Source organism: Suricata suricatta, chromosome 7 (genome assembly GCF_006229205.1).
Source record: "Suricata suricatta isolate VVHF042 chromosome 7, meerkat_22Aug2017_6uvM2_HiC, whole genome shotgun sequence".
NCBI classification, from domain to species: domain Eukaryota; kingdom Metazoa; phylum Chordata; class Mammalia; order Carnivora; family Herpestidae; genus Suricata; species Suricata suricatta.
In genome coordinates this window covers 92384366-92403441 of record NC_043706.1, presented here as the reverse complement: position 1 = coordinate 92403441, position 19076 = coordinate 92384366, and the positions used below count along the sequence as shown (strand labels likewise).

At 37.0% G+C, this 19076-nt stretch overlaps 1 protein-coding gene across 1 annotated transcript in view; it reads left to right on the top strand.

Moving 5' to 3' along the window:
* Positions 1-19076, top strand: part of PDSS2 (decaprenyl diphosphate synthase subunit 2) — a 254629-nt gene that overhangs the window by 158645 nt on the left and 76908 nt on the right. The window lies entirely within an intron of this gene.

Here is a 19076-nt window from a genome sequence, read left to right as displayed (position 1 = left end):
ACTCAGAACTGGTAAAATGAGCATTTTCTCAACTAAAAATATTATAGTCTACCAATAACATCAAATGAAGATATTGATAATTTCAAATTAGTCATAAACTGCAACTGTGAAGTATATTGCTGGCAGTTTTATTTTTAAATGCCATATTGTAATTTTTTTTGAGAGAGAGGAGAAAGTGAGCAAGGGCAGAGAGAGAGAGAGAAACCTTGTACTACACATGACTAGTTCTAGTCATATACACTGGCCACTCATGGATTAGACCCTCATGCCTAAGAAGAGATATTCTGGATGTTGGGTTTTTCTTTGTACATATTTTTGTAATTAGCTCTCATCCTGGCCCCTACCTTAAAACAAGACTTACTGCCTTCAGACAAATTTCTCTTTTCTCTAATCATTCATTTCACTTTAAGTTATTCTAATGAAATCTTATATAAGGTTAAGATGGTGGTATTTAGCACAAATATAATTATGCTATCATGACACAAGTATTCGCTTGCTTTAACCATTCAGTTTATGGGAATGATATTTAATGTGTTCCTTTTTCTTAACCATCTTGTATTATTCACACACGCTTTCTTTTAGTGTGGTTCAAGTTCAGGGGAAATGGAGGCTTTACTGCCATCAAAATCAATTGAGATTCATGGTTTGTGAAATCCACTCTTAGTGTTTTGCATTCAGAGGCATCACTACAAATGTTCCAGAGTATAAGACCTCCACCATCTGCTCCATTAGGCACTGGATTTCAGTGGCAGTATTTTATTCAAAAAAAAAAAAAAAATACAAAACAAAAACTTAGCATATCCAAGCAACAGTTAAGCCTGAAGCTTCTCCTTGAAATAAGAATGATTAGGTGTTTCCTTCCTCCTCAGTGAGTCCTGTACGTTCATGGTCTCCACACACAGGTTTGTACTTATAGATTTTCATTTTATTGATTTTGGTTTGGTAGGAAATCTTTTTTTCCTTTTTAGGCCCACAGTATATTGTTTTGTTTTGTTTTTTTAATGCACCTTGTTCTTCAAAATTTGAAGGCTCTACAAAAGTCAGTTTCAAAAGGGTCAGTTCTTGTGAAAGATCTTGAATCTTGTCCAAGGGTATATAATTGCTCCTCCCCCATCCTAGGCTTCTACTAGCTCTCTTTTAATCATAGTAGATGCTTTCCAAACCATATGAACAATAGTTTAAACTGATTATAAGGGGTAACTAAAGTGCTTGAAAGTCAAGAATTTCTTTGATAAAACAAATCTTACGTATTCAGTATCAATTCCTTTTATTTAAGGACTTGGCAGTTTCGGGGTGCCTGGGTGGCTCAGTTGGTTGAGCATCCCACTCTTGATTTCGGCTCAGTTCATAATCCCAGGGTCATGGCATCAAGCCCACGTCTCAGGCCTGCTTGAGATTCTCTCTCTCTTTCCTTCCGCCCCTCCCCTGTTCATGCTTTTGTGTGCTCTAAATAAGTAAATGACAGTTTATTTGTTTAATTTTTTTAATGTTTATTTTCTGAGAGAGAAAGACGGAGCATGAGTAGGGGGTTAGGGCAAGGACAGAGAGAGAGAGAGAGAGAGACAAAGAATACGAAACAGACTCCAGGCTCTGAGCTGTCAGCACAGAGCCCAACATGGGGCTCAAACTCAGGAACCATGAGATCATGACCTGAGCCGAAGTCAGAGGCTTAACCAACTGAGCCACCCAGGCACCCCGGCAGTTTATTTTTTTAAGGAAAGTAAAGTTATATCTCAGAAGAAGACTAATTTTATTAAATGAGTTCCCAGAAATGTAAACTGATTATGATTATGATTATTGCCATTAATAAGAATTTTTTTGTGTGGAAGAGGAGGTAGTGATAAATCTTTGGGACAGTATTAAGTGTTTTTTAAAGTTCTATGCATATGGTTAATGTCTTAGTAAAGTTAGATTTCTCCTTAATGATGTTTTAATTTTTTCTTAGAAGAAAGAAATATTGCTGATAGATGAATGAATAGATAAAGAAGATGAACATATTTACCATATACTATATATGGGTGTGTGTGTGTGTGTGTGTGTGTGTGTGTGTGTGTGTGTGTGTGTGAATATTACTCAACCATGAAAAAGCCTGAAATCTTGCCATTTGTGACAAGATGGATGGACCTAGAGGGTATTATGCTCAGTGAAATAAGTCATACACAGAAAGACAAATGTCATATAATCTCACTTATATGTGGAATCTTAAAAAGAAAACTAATGAACAAACAGAACAGAATTCTTACAGGAAACAAACTCTTGTTTGCCAGAGGGGGGGTTGGGATGGGTGAAATAGGTGAATGGGATTAAGAGATACAAACTTCCAGTTATAAATAAGTCATGAGGATGTAATGTACAGCATAAAGAACATAGTGAATAACATTGTAATAACTTTGTATGGTGATGGAATGTAACTAGACTTCCTGTAGGGATCATTTAGCAGTGTATAAAAATATGAAATCACTGTGTTATACACCTAAAACTAACAGGGTATTGTTTGTCAGTTATGCTTTAATTTTAAAAAGGCAAAGAACAATTTGTCAGCAATAGCAATGAAAGAGAGACCACAGCAGTGAGAGAGCCGACAGAACTTAATACAGGATTTCCATATATAGTATGTCACTCTTCACAGTGACAGCTTTTTTTGGAGGGTGTGTATTTAACTTGGTAATTAAAGTTAGCATATTTGTAGCAACTTTAATTTTTTATGACTTATTCATTCTCTCAATGTTCCATTTTCTTGTGCTACTGAATTCTTGTCTGAATTTCTGTATTATGTGTTTATCTCTGTACTTCTCCTGGGGCAGACCATTAAGATGAAGGGTTCTGCAGTCATCAGAAATTCAGAGCTGTTTTATAATTGCCAAGGGTAAAATTAGCAAAGTCAATTATTCTCCCTTTGGCTTTTCCCTGAAGATATTAGGGGTCTTCAAGGTAATTGCCTTAGGTAACATTTAGATTCTTAAATATCTCTAAGTATAGAAATTGGTATATTAATCCTCTGGTAATTGTCTTTTTACTGTTCTAGCTCTAGTCACATAAATGTGAATTAACAAGATTTTGAATTCAAGAGTGCGTTTAAAAATTTGTGTATGAGTTTTCACTCATTTTCAATTATGGAACCTCAGGTCAACTTTTTGTTTTGGGACTTCACTGTACACGGACCCTACACTTAGAGACCTTAGACTGCCTCTTTTTAAGCCATAAATTCCCTGACTCCATTGAAATAAGTTGCTTTATATTGTGTTCATATAGAACATCACTGGATCCTGAAATGATGGGGTCATACCAGAATCTAAAATTTTAGTATCTGAGCCATCAAACTATCAATGAGGCATGCTGAATAACTGGGGAGGAAAGCATGAAATGGAGAAGCACTATAATTTAGAAATCTGGCTGACTGTTAGAGGCTTTTTCTGGTCCCTGTTTATTTCGTAAACTGGATCGGTATTTTAGGATTAAGCCACAGTACAAATAAGGCAGTTTGGATTACTACTTGCCATCTTTTTTCTTTAAGTCTTTTATTTTGCACGAATAGTGATAACCCTAGTATTTAAACGGTTGAATTCAGGGGCACCTGGATGGCTCTGTCTTGGTTTCAGCTCAGGTCATAATCTTACAGTACATAAGTTTGAGCCCTGGGTTGGGTTCTGTGCTGACAGTGGGATTCTCTGCTTGGGATTCTCTTTCTCCCTGCTCCTCCACTCTCTGTCCTTCCCCAGGTCACGTGTACATGCACTCTCTCTCAAAATAAATAAACTTTTAAAAAATAAAATAAAACAAAAAATTGAATTGACCATGCTATTTTTTTCTCTTTACAGTCTTTTTCATTTAATAGATCTATCACTATGCATCAGATGGGAAGTTGTGCATTAGCTTGGGTCTTCTCTGAGCACCCAAGAACATTGTCATGATGTCACTCCTGGGGACTGTTCTATTAAGCATTAGTGATTTATATTTCTAAATAACAAGGGGCACAGATGTACTCTTTACATAGCTGATGTATTTCCTTATGTTAACTTTGTTTTCCTAAAGGCATAAATATGTTGTTTACAAGGAAGAATTTTGTTTGTATAAATATGCTCAATTTATGCATATAAATCTCCTCCTATTATACCATCTATATATTTTAATAAAGAGAGTACTATTTGTTATTTCATATTTGTATTATTGGTTATATTAATTCTACTTTCAAATTTATGTTAAAAAGTAAAACCTAGGCTCTCTTGGCTGACTCAGTCAAGTAGAGCATGTGACTCTTATTTTTGTGGTCATGAGTTCAAGCCCCATGTTGGGTGTAGAGCCTACCTTGAAAAAAAAGAAAGAAAGAAACCTAGAAACATGCTATATCATATGAAATTTGATATTTTTTTTATCATATTCATTTAAAATAGACATTATTGTGGGGCGCCTGGGTGGCTCAGTCGGTTAAGCCTCCGACTTCGGCTCAGGTCAGATCTCACGTTCATGGGTTCGAGCCCCGCGTCGGGCTCTGTGCTGACGGCTAGCTCAGAGCCTGGAGCCTGCTTCCAGTTCTGTGTCTCCTTCTGTCTCTGACCCTCCCCCTCTCATGTTCTGTCTCTCCTGTATCAAAAATTAATTAAAAAAAAAAACATTAAAAAAATTTTTTAAATAGACATTATTGTGACCTTGTGTGTTTATAGTCTTGTCAGCACTATTTTACTTGTGGAAATTATTGATGATCTTTTAGCCTCTATAGTCTGACACCCAAGATTAATGTTCTTTTCTACATATAATCCTTCTCAAGTATAGATTTTTCTGACTAGAGGGAGTATGTGCAGAAGGTAAGTGGGGTGTCATATATTGTAACAATAAAGGCAGCTATCTCCCTATCAATTGAATAAAGAAGCCAAAATGTTATAAAATTACAATTTCAAATTCCCCAAATTTTTGCATTTTTTTTATCATTTGCTAGCAAAGCTACCTACTAAACAGACACTATATCCATGCTCTGAGCCACTTCCTTGATCTTTAAAGCAAAAGTGATAAATGATTAGTATTTGAGAGTGTACTTAGAAACAAGAAGCCAAATATTATGTTCCTTAAAATTTACTGTCTCATTAAAATCTTAAACTTTGTCCTTTTGGTGCCATAAAACAATGGAATGAAGTGTCTTTTTGCCATAAGAAGTTCAAATGCTATCATGAAAAAAATGGACAGTCCTCTGAGTGTCTGTCAACCAGAAAGCTGATGACCAAGAATGGAATTTCTTCCATATAAGCCCATTTAAAAAGTCTGTGTTCTACAAAAATATATTCTCTAAAATGGGTAGAGTTGAACCCTATACCATGTTGGCCATGAGAGGTAGAAATATATTAACTAAGGCAAAATTTTTTTAATGTTTATTTTTGAGAGAGAGACAGAACATGAGTAGGGAAGGGGCAGAGAGAGGGAGACACAGAATTTGTAGCAAGTCCCAGGCTCTGAGCTGTCTGCACAGAGCCCAACACGGGGCTCAAACTCACTAACTGTGAAGATCATGACCTGAGCTGAAGTTGGACACTGAGCCACCCAGGCACCCCTAGGGCAGTTTTATCCACCTCAATTTGTAAATCCCTTTTTCTACTTTCCAGAAATAAGATTAATCAAGCCAGCTTTTTTCCTCTTAATTTTCACTGATATAAAGTGCCATTTCTCCAAAGCCAGAGGGAGGAAAAAAAATACTTCTGAGCTTGAGTTACTCATTTCTTTTTGCCTTTCTAATGATTTTACTCAAGGAACTTCCTGAGTTAGGAGCTAACAGAAGTCCTGGGTAGATGAACCACTGCTCTCTTGCTCTGCGTCCTCAGCTACCAGACCCCACATCTTTTCACTCATCCTTTCTTTATCCCATTAACTGTATCCTCAGTACCTCTTTCTTTGTCTCTTATTGTTCAAAAATCAGTTAATTTCATCTCAGGCAGTCCTCAACCCCTTTCTTCCCATGTTTCATTCCTTCTCTTCTTACTTGTTAGTTCAGAAAAATTATTATCCGTCTTTTTGCCGTTTTTGTGTTCCTTTCAAGAAAAAATAAGCCAAGAAGCTTTACTTAGGAATTGAAAAACATTAGTAAAGCTTGGCATGCACTTGTGTTAAGAATAAGGAAAATTAGGGGCACCTCAGTGGCTCAGTCAGTTAAGCATCCGGCTCAGGTCATGATCTCATGGCTTGAGTTCAAACCTCGCGTCAGGGTCTGTGCTGACCACCCAGAGCCTGGAACCTGCTTCAGATTCTGTGTCTCCCTCTCTCTCCACCCCTCCCCAACTTGCACTCTGTCTCTCTCAAAAACAAATGATAATAAGGAAAATTTGGGGCACCTGGGTGGCTCAGTCAGTTAAGCATCTGGCTCAGGTCATGATCTCATGGCTTGTGAGTTCGAGCCTCACATCAGGGTCTCTGCTGACTGCCCAGAGCCTGGAGCCTGCTTCAGATTCTGTGCTTCTCTCTCTCTCTGCCCCTACCCAACTCGTGCTCTGTTTCTCTCTCTCTCTAACATTAAACATTAAAATAAACATTATAAAGAATAAGGAAAATGATATAATTAGAAATGAAATGGACATAAGAAAGGTGTCTCTACCCTCATTTTTTCCTTTAACCAGATTTCCCAATAACTGTCAATGTTTAAAGACATTTTTTAAATGTTTTTTATTTATTTTTGAGAGACAGAGAGAGACAGCATGAGCGGGGGGGGGGGTCAGACAGAGAGGGAGACATAGAATCTGAAGCAGGCTCCAGGCTCTGAGCTAGCGGTCAGTATAGAGCCCGACATGGGGCTCGAACCCACGAACCATGAGATCATGACCTGAGCCGAAGCCGGACGCTTAACTGACTGAGCCACCCACGTGCCCCAAGACATTTAAAAGTATTTCCTGTTTAGTTTTGTTTTCCTGTTTTGTTTAATTGCAGCTATTGTAAGATTGTGGTTTTCTATTTTATTTTTAATTATAAGATATGGTATTTCTAATGTTATGGGCTAACCAAGCTTTAGTGGGCTGTCCTGGGAACCTAGCCACCATTTGTAACCTCGAATATTGGGAAGACGAAGTATGAACTCCACACAACTGACTTAAAGATAAAATTCCAAAATGCTTTACATTTGTAATTTCATGCCTGTTGTATTAGATTAATACCTAATTTGAACATATAAGGAAAAGAAGTTAAGAGAACTTGAAAGGATCCATGTGACTACTTTTCATTAGTAACTAGAGATAGTTCATTTGTATTGATTTAATTTGGTTTTAGCATTTCCATCATTTTCCTGATTCCTCAGAGTTGTAATATGCTTGGAAAAAATTCATTCTAAGCCTGAGTTGGTTGATGGGGCCTTAACCCAGGAGCAAATGTTATTTATTTAGCAATAGTGATTGGGGAAGAGCCCTTTTCTGGCAGCTAATGACCTACTGGAGGACTTGTGTGCCCTAGGCAAAGCTGAAGGCCATTAGCCCAGCAGGTCATTAACTGACAAATGCCTGACCCTGAGGTCGTTTCTGATATTGGAAACTGGGAAACCATTAAAATGGGCTTGTTGGAAAGTATGGCTGTGCCAAAAAAGTTTCTTTTTAAGCATTTTGGAAAATGCATTGTTTGTTGTCATTCATGTGACTTAATTGTCTTTGTTCTGGGGCCATTTTCGTTGTGTGGAGCAAGTCAGTCAGGTATCAGTAATCACCAAAACTGTACTGTATGGCCAATCTTTGATTTTTAAAAGACAGTTTCCCTGTTTACAATGTCAGATTAACTACTTCATTCCTAAGCAGGTTTAGCTTTCACTTTTGTGAATCACTTATGTTTTCATAATATGTTGAGTTATATAGCACTTACCTATTTTATACTTCTCAGAGATGACCTATAAAGCCACAGAAAAGTGGAAAGACTTCAAGTAGAAGTCTGTGGACTTAGTCTCTATCTCTGACTTTCTTTTTTTTTAATTAGCCATTTAACATTGGACAGTTCATTTTCTCTTTCAGAGTTCTAGTTTAGATAATTTATCTTTTTCTCCAGACTGTTTATCTAATACCCTTTTTTTTTTTTTAAAGTAAACTCTATGCCCAATGTGGGCTTGAACTCATGACCCTGCGATCAAGAGTCATATGCTCTATGGACTGAGCCAGCCAGGCCCACTCCTTTAATGTCTTAATATTCCATTTTTCAAGTGAAATTAGAATTTTTATGATACAGAATATTTAATATTTATTAAAATTAGTACAAAGCACTTAAAAATAATACTAGCAACTTATATTTTTGAGTGCTTACCATATGCTAGATACTATTGCAAGCGTTTTATGTGTATTAACTTCTTTAATCTCTCCCGAGGCATAGGAAAGGACTAAGGAATTTTCTTGAGGAAATGGTAGAGCTGCTGTCTAAATCTAAATATAGGCAATCTGGCTCCAAAATCCTCTAGCTTAACTAAAGTAGAAAACTAACAAACCAAGAACCATGATACCTTTTTTGCCAGTAATTTTGCAGTTACCAGTATCAGAATTTATAACATCTTAAACAACTGGTAGTTTTAAAATATTGGAATAAGTATTTCAATACAAACATCAGTAGGAGATTTATGAAGCATTTTGGAGAAATAACCAGTAAGCAGAGGCAACTTGTTTTCTTAGTTTCCTCATCTGTAAAATAAAGACAGCATTATCTCCATCTCCTGTATCCTTACCAATTGCATAATTACCAATTCTATAATTCTGAATGTTTTAATATATATTAAAAAATATATATCCAGATCCTGAAGATGTTACAATATAGGAAGAAAAACAAAGGAATCAAGAAAAGAATTGTTTATAAACTCAAAGATGTAATAGAGAAATGACAATCTTTTAAAATGTCTAAGATCTAGAGATTTACATGCATATTTAAGCAATCTAAAATAATACTCCAAATTAGTGAAGTCACCTTTATGGCCAATTTGTGATGAGAGAATGATTTGGCTAAATTTGTTCATGTACTTTGAAAGCCATAAGATGATATACAAATATAAATTTCTGAAAATAATGATTAAACAAAATAACTATGCAAATTTATTTTGAAATAGTTATGATTTATACAATTAATTCACGTATTGGAAAAAGTATTGGTGATACATTAAGCTTCTTGTGTGTATTTGTGTTAAGCATTAGAAATGCCAGTTTAGGTACAACTGCTCTGGAAAACAGTGTGGAGGTTCCTCAAAAAACTATTAGTGGAACTCCCCTATGACCCAGCAATAGCACTGCTGGGGATCTACCCAAGGGATACAAGAGTGCTGATGCATAGGGGTACATGTATCCCAATGTTCATAGCGGCACTTTCAACAATAGCCAAATCATGGAAAGAGCCTAAATGTCCATCACCTGAGGAGTGGATCAAGAAGATGTGGTATATATACACAATGGAGTACTACATGGCAATGAGAAAGAATGAAATCTGGCCATTTGTAGCAAAATGGATGGACCTAGAAGGAGTCATGCTAAGTGAAATAAGTCAGGCAGAGGCCAGATACATATGTTGTCACTCATAGGTCTAACAGGAGAAACCTAATAGGAGACCATGGGAGTGGGAAAGAGGGGGAAAAGAGTTGGGGAGAGGGAGTGAGGCAAATCATGAGAGACTTTTGAATGCTGAGAACAAACAGGGCTGAAGAGGGAGGGGGAAGGGGGAGTGATGGTCATGGAGAGGAGCACTTGTGGGGAAGAGCACTGGGTGTTATATGGAAACCAACTTGGTAATAAACTATTAATAAAAAAAAAAGAAATGCCAGTTTAAAAGACAATTGTATCACCTATTTTCAGTTCTCATGTAAATTATATCAACAACAACAACAACAAAACACCCAATTATATCTCAACAGATTAGAGAATTTCTAACCCAAGGGTATCCATTGTTTGATTCAAGAATACAGTACAGCCAGTCTCATTTCTACTACTTTTTTGGCGGGCAGGGGGGATTACCTAATTGTCTAGAATGCAGTACCGGTAGAGCCAGTTATTTTTAGAATTCCATTGATTCACAGATTCTGAAGAGCTGCAAAGGTATTTGGAAGAATTACAATTACAGTTTTAGACGAGATGCATGGATTTTAATGCATATGAGTCATGCTTTTATTTCTGTGGCTGCCTTTGAAGTGCAAACCTTGGGATGTTGCTAAATTACAAACATCTGCCTTTTAGTGTAGCCCAATTAGAAGAGGAACTAATTGAACTAAAAATTGAACTATGTTACCCAAAAGACAAAGGATTCCTGGAATTTGCAAGACATATGTGTGAATCTCAGAGAAATTCTGAAATTTTTAACTCTTTGTGAAATTTTAACTTATTTTGTGAATCTAAGAAGATCAAAACTAAGAGTCAGTATCAGTGATGTATATAAGCCAAGGCTGAATTCTGAAGGCAAACTCGAACAGACAGTGTCATACCCCATAGTACCCAAGAATGATTATGTTTTAACCTGCTTTCTGCTTCTGTTTCTGTTTAGTTAATTTATATGTTTTTGGAATAAAGTGATAAAAAATTAACAACTTTATAAATATATTTCAGAATAACAGTGTGTCAACTGCATGTCAGAAATTTGGGAACTGTGTGTGCAGTTAAAATGGCTACCCAAGGTATGAGCTATACATGACACAGATCAGCATAATATAAGGTAATATTTCAAACTATAGATCACATGCTCTTTATGGTGGGCAGTGCAATCTGTTTAGTAAGTCACCATCAACACCTTTTCCTTAACGGAACACAGTAGAAAATATAGGGATAATGAAATTTTTGTTTTATGCAGATTTCACTCATTTTTATACATATACATGTCTGCATGTACTATGTGTGTTATGATGTAAAATGCAATTCTTAACCATGGATTGCAATGTATAAATTCGGAACATTGATACTATGAGGGAGTATTCTAGCCAGCAGCATCCTTTCATGGAATGAAACAATGTCCCATGCTTCTGGTGTTCTGGTTTCACATTGTGAACATGTGTTTCTTAAAGGCAGGGTTCACTTTTAAGCAAAATCACACTTGGAAACTATCACTTAACATCAACAAGAGTGCTATCAAAGGAAGAAACAGTGAAAGCAGAATGGAGGTCATCAGCCACAGGGGGGAAACTGGGCACGTCACTGAAATGCAGACATAATTCTCTCTGAGAAGTTGTCAGAACAAGATGTAACAGAGCTATCAAGTGTGGACCATCCTAATGGGGAGCATCCTGAGTACAACAAACATCACGTACAGGAATTCTTATGTTGGAGAAAGTGTACAATAATGTCAGAATTACTTTGTTTCATGACTAGGCCTTCAATTCCCAGCAACTATTTAGTTTTTGTAGTAATGCAAGATACTTAACTGTTTTTAGCCTGCTGGAAAGTATCTCTTTTTTCTCCTTTTCTTATGAAAAGTTTTATTTTGGTGTAAGCATTTTAAATTGTAAAAAAAAAAAAAAATCTGCCACTTTTTCAGGAATCTAAGCATTGTTTAAATCAATAAATGGTTATTATTATTTAGTGGTGAACAGCACTCCAAGAACCACGCACCTTTGTTCAAAACGTGATCTCAAGGGGCACCTGGCTGGCTTGATCAGTGGAGCTGCAACTCTTGATCTCAGGGTTGTGACTTTGAGACCCAAATGGGGTGTAATGATTACTTAAAAATAAAATCTAAATCTATAGATAGATAGATAGATAGATAGATAGATTATATATATGTATTTGGATTACTTTTTTATTGTTACTGAAAGAAATACGTATTTTGGCATCACGCTTACAATTGTTATCAATAAAAAACATATACAGCTACACATTTAGGTATTTCTGATTATGGGGCTGTTGATAAAATGCAGGTACCTCTTGCCTAGATAAGCAGACTGAGGCCTAAAGAAGTGCTGTGGTGGGGGAGCACCTGGGTGCCTCGGTCAGTTAAGCATCGGACTCTTGATTTTGACTCAGGTCATGATCTCACTGTCATGCTGGCAGGAGCCTACTTGGGATTCTCTCTAATCCTCCATCTCTGCCCACCCCACAAATAAATAAATAAACTTTAAAAAAAAGTGATATAGGTGGCCCAAAGTCATGCAACCTTCTAAGTGGTTAATGACAAAGTAATGTCCTTTATCTTTATAAGGTCATAACTAGTTTCATTAGTACAGTGCCAGGAGCATAGTAGGCTATTAGCAAATGTTTATGGAATGAGTACATTAGCCAATATAATATTAAATTTCAACACTTTATATTCAAGCCATTTTCCTGAATTTGTGACCCATTTCTTTTAAGTTTTATCAGTTGTGATTTTCTTTTAGACTTTTCTTTAGTTCACTGAATTTTCCTAAGCCCTTTCTGACAAATGTTACCAGTAGTGAGAGGCTATAAACCAATGTATCAGCTGTTCTAAATTAAAAATTAAGATTATCAATTTGCTTAGTTTTTGCTGCACCTGTCCTACTGGTTGTGCCATTTCTCTCTCCGCTCTTCCCCCTTAGCCAGAAAGAACTTCCAGCTCACTAGAACAGATTGCCATCCCTCCCACAAATAAGCACGGTCTTACACATTTGGCAGCATTGAAAAGGCTCCCTTCACAAAGCCTAGTTAGAAGCTTCCTCCAGAACTCCTGTGAGTTAGTGGTGTGTTTATTGCAACAGACCTTTCATCATTGTCTTCATTAAACCTGGTCCTTGTCTGATGGGAAGGAGTGGAGAGAACCATTCTTTCATAGACTTCATCAATGGCTTTATTAAAGCTACTCATTTATATTAATCAGCATGCAGATTAGGGCTCATCTGGGTTGTTTGTGCCCAGGTGGCGGGTGAGTAGATTCACCCCTTATTTGGCCACTGCCGCTGCTCCCTGTGTTCTTCAGAGGTCGCTTCTCCATTGAGGCTGCCAGCCTGAAAGCTCTGGCTGAGCACTGGGGACTGAATCCACCTGGAACAGGATAGTTTGCTTAAACCCAGTCTGTAAATGATAAAGTGCTTTACAAATGTTAGATGTTATTATTGGTCTCTGTGGGAGAGCACTGCTTCTTAACCAGTTCCTCTCTACCTCACCTTGGTGTAATGTAAGTAAATCTTTCCATCATTAAATGCATCTTTCAGACACTCTGTGCTTGGTTTGTATGAAGAGGAACGGAAGACTGAAGCCAAGTGCCCTGGCTACTATTAGCAGGCTGTTTGGCATGCTTTATCTACAAAAGTATTTTTCCGTAAGACATTTATACTGACAATATTGGTTTTGTGGCTTTAAAAAATCTTGACAATATCCCTTCAGATATCAAAGCATTTTGAAAAGGACATATTTATGCTAAATCTGTCTTTTGTTCCTCCCAATATGTATATGAGAATTAATTCTTCCCCAAGAGCATTTTACCTTTGCAACTGCTTCATGCATTGCTGTGTCTTCCTAGAGGTGAGGGAAGGCGTGCAATAAATTTGTGTGTAATTAATGCCATCAGCAGTGCAGATGTGTGCACACACGACTATTTCCTTTGCTAGCAGCTGTTAAAAGAGTAGTAAAGGCGGAGGGGCTGCATGTTCGTTTGCCTTCTAAATAGAGTGATGGATCACACAATGTCATTTTACACCATAGCAAAAACTCATTAAAATAACCTTTCCAGTGCAAGTTTTTGAAAGATGATTATAAATCTGTCATAGCCTCCTCAGTTTCTATATACTACACCAGTTAAGTATGGGGCAACCTTTTTTATTATTATTATTTATTTTGAGAGAGAACATGAGCAGGGCAAGGGCAGAGAGAAAGAGAGAGAATCCCGAGCAGGCTCTGCACTGTCAGCCCAGAGACCCAGGGCTCGACCTCATGAACCGTAGATTATGACCGGAGCTGAAATCAAAAGTCACATGCTTTACCAACTGAGCCGCCCAGACGCTCCCATAGCAACTTTTTTTTAAGTGAGTTAAAATACAACTATACTACATCAACTCAGATAGGTTATGCTCACTCGAGCTTTTATTGAACCACATTAGTTTATAGTTAACATTTTTCTAAAGATTTAGTTGTATTTTACTTTTTATTTGGGATGGGTGCTCCTTTGCTCATATGAAATGGTCTGGTTTACTGGTTAACCATCTACAGCTCAGCCAAGACTATTCCATCTGTCATATGCTAACTGACAGTGCTCCTGGATCACATCTATTGAAATAGACACACTTGTCTCCACAGAATGCTTTACCACCACTTACTGATCTTATTTTTGCTAATCCAAGGACCATTGATTGATTGATATATTCCAGATATCAGTTTGTGGACACAGCTTCAGAAGCCTTTTTGAGGCTAAAAGCAGAGGGTGCCCCCCGTCCCCACTCCACCCCTTGGAAATAGTTTATTGTTGTACCTGATTATAAAAACAGTACAATAAAAGAGGGTAGAAAATGTAATACATTGTAAATTTAAGCAGTTATAAATTTATCAGTTACAAATTTAAGCAACTCAGAAAAGCTGAAAAAAATTTTTCAATGAAAAATCATCCAGAAAGCTTACCATTTACACATTATCATTATTATTAATATTTTGTTGTCCTTTCAGTTTTCTTAAAATTTTTCTTGTTCATTTATTTTTGAGAGAAAAAAAGAGGGAGAGCACTTGTGCAAAAACCAAGGAGAGGCAGAGAGAGAGACACACACATGCGCACACACCCAAGCAGGCTCCAAGCTCTGAGCTGTCAGCATAGAACCCTACATGGGGCTTGAAACCATGAACCATGGGATCATGGCCTGAGCCAAGTCAGATGCTTAACTACTGAGCCACCCAGGTGCCCTTAATACTTTGTTGTCTTTTCAGAGTTTTCTCTCAGCATATATAAACATGTAGATTGACCTGTTTTAAAAATACCTATCATACTATTCTGTTTTGTAATCAGCTTTTTTCTTTTTCTTAAGATATTACAGACATCCTTAGCAGCATGAAGATGTTATTTAGTCATTGTTGTTCTCTTTCCAACCCTTACTTCTCTTGATTTCTATTTTTTATGATAGGAATTCTATTATAGCTCAAGGCATAATCACCACAACACATTTTGCAACTGCAGTTAAGAAAAATCACTGAATTGTAGTTACTCTTGCCAGAAGATAAAGAATGAGGCAATTACATATTCCCCTGAGACTGATGAAATTTGTCCTGCAAATTAACCATTTAAGAAATTGATTCCATCAGTTATATGTCAATAAAAAAATAATAATAGAAGAAATTTATTTCAAATAAGGTGCCCCCAAAAAGCTAGCTCATAACATTGATAGTCTGAACAGTACCACTTCTGGCTCACTGACATCTAGGGTATTACTTGGAAGACGGGAATAGTCTATGGCATTGCCATATAGTCAGATTTCAACATGACAAATTAGAAAGAAAGGCATTTTTGTATTGCGTGTGAAGGTAAGCAATTCTGCCATTCTTGCAACCTCCAGAAATATGGAAATAAACTTACCTCCTGCTGGATTACTGTCTAGCGAGCCAAAGTAAACTTTATAACATTAATGATGACAGATTCTCTTCTAAGTGTTCTGCATATTTACTCGTTAGAGAGGAAGTGATGTGGCCAACTACAGCCATTATTTGTTTGACACAACTTTTCAGTTAAACCTGATATCATTCTGAATCCGATAGTGTGAATTATTCCCAAGCATTAGAGCCACTCAAGACCCAGAACTCAGCAATGTTGACCTTTAATTGACCCAAGTAGGATGTTTTTGTCAGTAGGTGGGGTGGGCCATCAGTCATAATGGTTTAAGACATGGAAATGGTTTAGAATGGTTTAGAAAATGGAAATTGTTTAAGTAGGATTCTAGATCTTGAAACCAAGGGGGCTTGGATACAAAAACTTACATGAAGAAAGTAATCAGCAGAGTTCAGACAGAGGGAAAAAGGTCCTGACTTCAGGTTGGGTCATGATCTTGTGGTCTGTTAGGTGGAGCCCCACACTGGGCTCTGTGCTGACAGCTCAGAGCCTGGACCTGCTTCGGATTCTATGTCTCCCTGTCTCTGCCCCTTCCCCGCTCGCACTCTGTCTGTCTGTCTGTCTCTCTCTGTCTCTCAAAAATCAATAAACATTAACGAAATGATAATAATAAAACGTTTAAAAATAAATAAACCTTTGGTGAGCAAAGATGTCTCACCAAGCTTTATAAAACAGCAGTTTTCAACTCTTCATGCCTTATTATAAATACTGAGATTTGCATTTCTAAGTTCGGAATCAGAATTGGAAGGGACCTTAAAGAGTTATAGTTAAGAAAGTTTAATTGTTCTGCTCCAGGTCTCACAATAACACTGGTAGGAGGCCTTCAAGTAGAGTCTAGATTCTCTGGCTCTGAATACCCTCCCCTATTTCATTACAGCCCTCTGATTGTTGGGCTTCTAAGGGTGGCTAACATTGAAGCTCTTTTAGTCTGTCATGTTTTTACAGTTGGTAGTGTTTGCTTGCCCCTCTGGGCCTGAGGAACGAAAGTTTTTAATCTTTGTCTTGGTGCCCTTGTTAAGAGCACCAAGAACTGGAGGGCTTGGGCTCTTAGGAGATCTGGCAGTTAGGCTTCTGTGGCTGCCATTTTCCTTGCTACCATTATGGGTTGCTGGAACAAATCATTCCGCAAGAATCTGAGGGCGAAAAGTATCATGAAGCAGATGCTTTCTTAGATTGAGGTGCAAAAGATGTCTAAACAAGTGCCTATGGTAGTAAGCCATGTATTGAAAAAAGATCAGATCAGCAAATGGTCTCGTTAAAATATGTGTAGCTGGTAGTCCTCTAGTCTTTCTAGAAATAACTTAAATTTTAAAGGAGGATGATACTTAAACACCTCTGTCATTGGTCTAATTTAAAAAGCAGGCGCTCTGGGTGTCTCAGTGGTTAAGCATCCAACTCTTGATTTTGGCTCAGGTCATGATCTCCTGATCATGAGATTGAACCCTACCTTGGGCTCAGCACTGAGCATGGAGCCTGTTTGAGATTCTCTCTCTCCCTCTCCTTCTGCTTCTCCCCTGCTTACACACATGTTCATGTGTGTGCTTGCTCTTTCTCCAAAAAAACAAAATAATAATAATAATAATAATAATAAAAGTTAAGTAAACATTTCAGGCAATGGAAAGAGATTTATATGTGCACTGAGTAAGTCACCCTTGCCTGGGAAACATTCAACTCCCCTAGGCTATTGCTGCTTTTCATAATCTCTTACCTTCCTCAATTTGTTAACCCAAGGATGTCCAAAGCATCTTCCTCAGTGATCATCATTGGCTATGGAGGTGTATTCTGCTCAAATAATTATAGTTGTTTGAAAGTATGGGTCATTTATAATTTTGAACTTGTAAGTACAGGTCTGTGTATATCTGCTAATTACATTAAGGAGAAAACGAGAAAATAAAATGTCTCGTTGCCTCTGCCTGATCTGAAATCTCAGGGAAGTAAAGGCACAGTCTAGTTATCCAGAGCCAGATCCATTGTTAAAAGTTCATGCCATCATTTTGACATTTAATGTTGGACTTTCTCTTTATAAATCCCTCTTCACTTTACCAGTGCTGGTCTCAGAGCTTGAACTGTTTCAAAACCATAACATTTCTTAGTGAATGATTGATCTGTATTACGTGTCCAGCCATCGGGGGGGATCTTGGGATGTTACTTGTATAAACTGTAATCCAATCTGATGCTGTGCATTTAGTTACAATCTTTCATAGACCTATTGGTGATACCCTATCCTCCTGGATTTGGGAATAGAGCTTATCTGATACCTTCAGGGGAAAAAAATCCATTCATTTTCTTTCTTCCCCACTTAAATAACTCAACACATCTGGTAACACTGTAGGATCATTGTCCTTCCAGTTCCTCTGCAGCTCATATTGCTACAATATTTCTTAAGTATTTGGTTTCCTAAAGGGCAGTGTGATTAAAAAAAAAAAAAAGACTTTGTATAGGTCTTACAAATTAACCCATTTGCAGAGCTAGAAAAAAAATGGCTTTAATCAGCAAAATTTCCATATCAGCAGCCTTGTCTGTGTTACACAGTATGAATGTAAATATGAATTTGGAGATAAATGCTCTTGTGTTAAAATTTTAAAGCAAAGCTTTCCACAAATTAATGTAATTTGTGTCTAAGAAAATGTTTATTAAATCTAAGGTACCTGAGATTAAAGTATCTTGTTGTTTGGGTCTGTATCCTTTGGCTTAAAAATGTCTTCAATTACAAGAATGATAAAAGCTGAAACAAAAATCCTTTAATTCAATCTGAACTGAGCTAAATTTTAGGAAGCAAAGAGTGGGAATCAGATACGGGACTGCATAATATAGGAAGCTAAGTGCACAAGATATTAAGACTTCGTAAGAAGCGGTTGAGGCTGCTTTGAGGAATTCTTGTTTGGAATGGCTGCTTTGAAATACCACTATTTTATCCTCTTGAATTAAGATGGTTTATGCAAACAACTCTAAACTGTACAGTAGTTCCAAAGAGACTGTTTTCTGCTTGTTTTACATTCTGGAACAAGTTCAAAGCTTTTCATTTTGCTTGATTTTTTTTTTAACAGCCTGAGCCTTGAAAATAATACACATTTGATGAATATGATTTCAATATTGCAGTTCTATAAAAATTTTCAGTGTTTATGGTACATTTGACCCAGGGGCCCTCCACCAAGTATATCCACAGTGCATTTTAAGTACAACAGAATGAACACATATGAAAGGTTAACCATTCTTTTGCTTTTGCTTTTCTTTCTGTATAAAGTATGAAAATTAGCATTGTAATGCCTCCCAGAATGGAGATATTGAAAAAGTATCCACCTGACAGAAATAAACATACAGAAAATAAATTGAGTTAAGATTTCATTAGGTATCTGAAATTTAAGCTTCTGTTCAAAATGGCTATTACTGGATTTTCATGTATATTAGTTCAATGCTGTGCTTGTAAGATGGTTTTTTTGTTTTTTTGCTTGAATTATGCCTGAAAAAAAAAATTGGACTACAGCTCTAATATCCAGGTGGGCAATGCCATTTGCCAGGATCTTTGTATATAACCCCCTTTTTTCTATCAAGCACAGTACTGCCTTGCTGCTAAGCTTTCTGAAGCATTCTGCGGTAAAAATGGGAGTAAAATCTTTTAATTGTTTCTTTTAATTTGT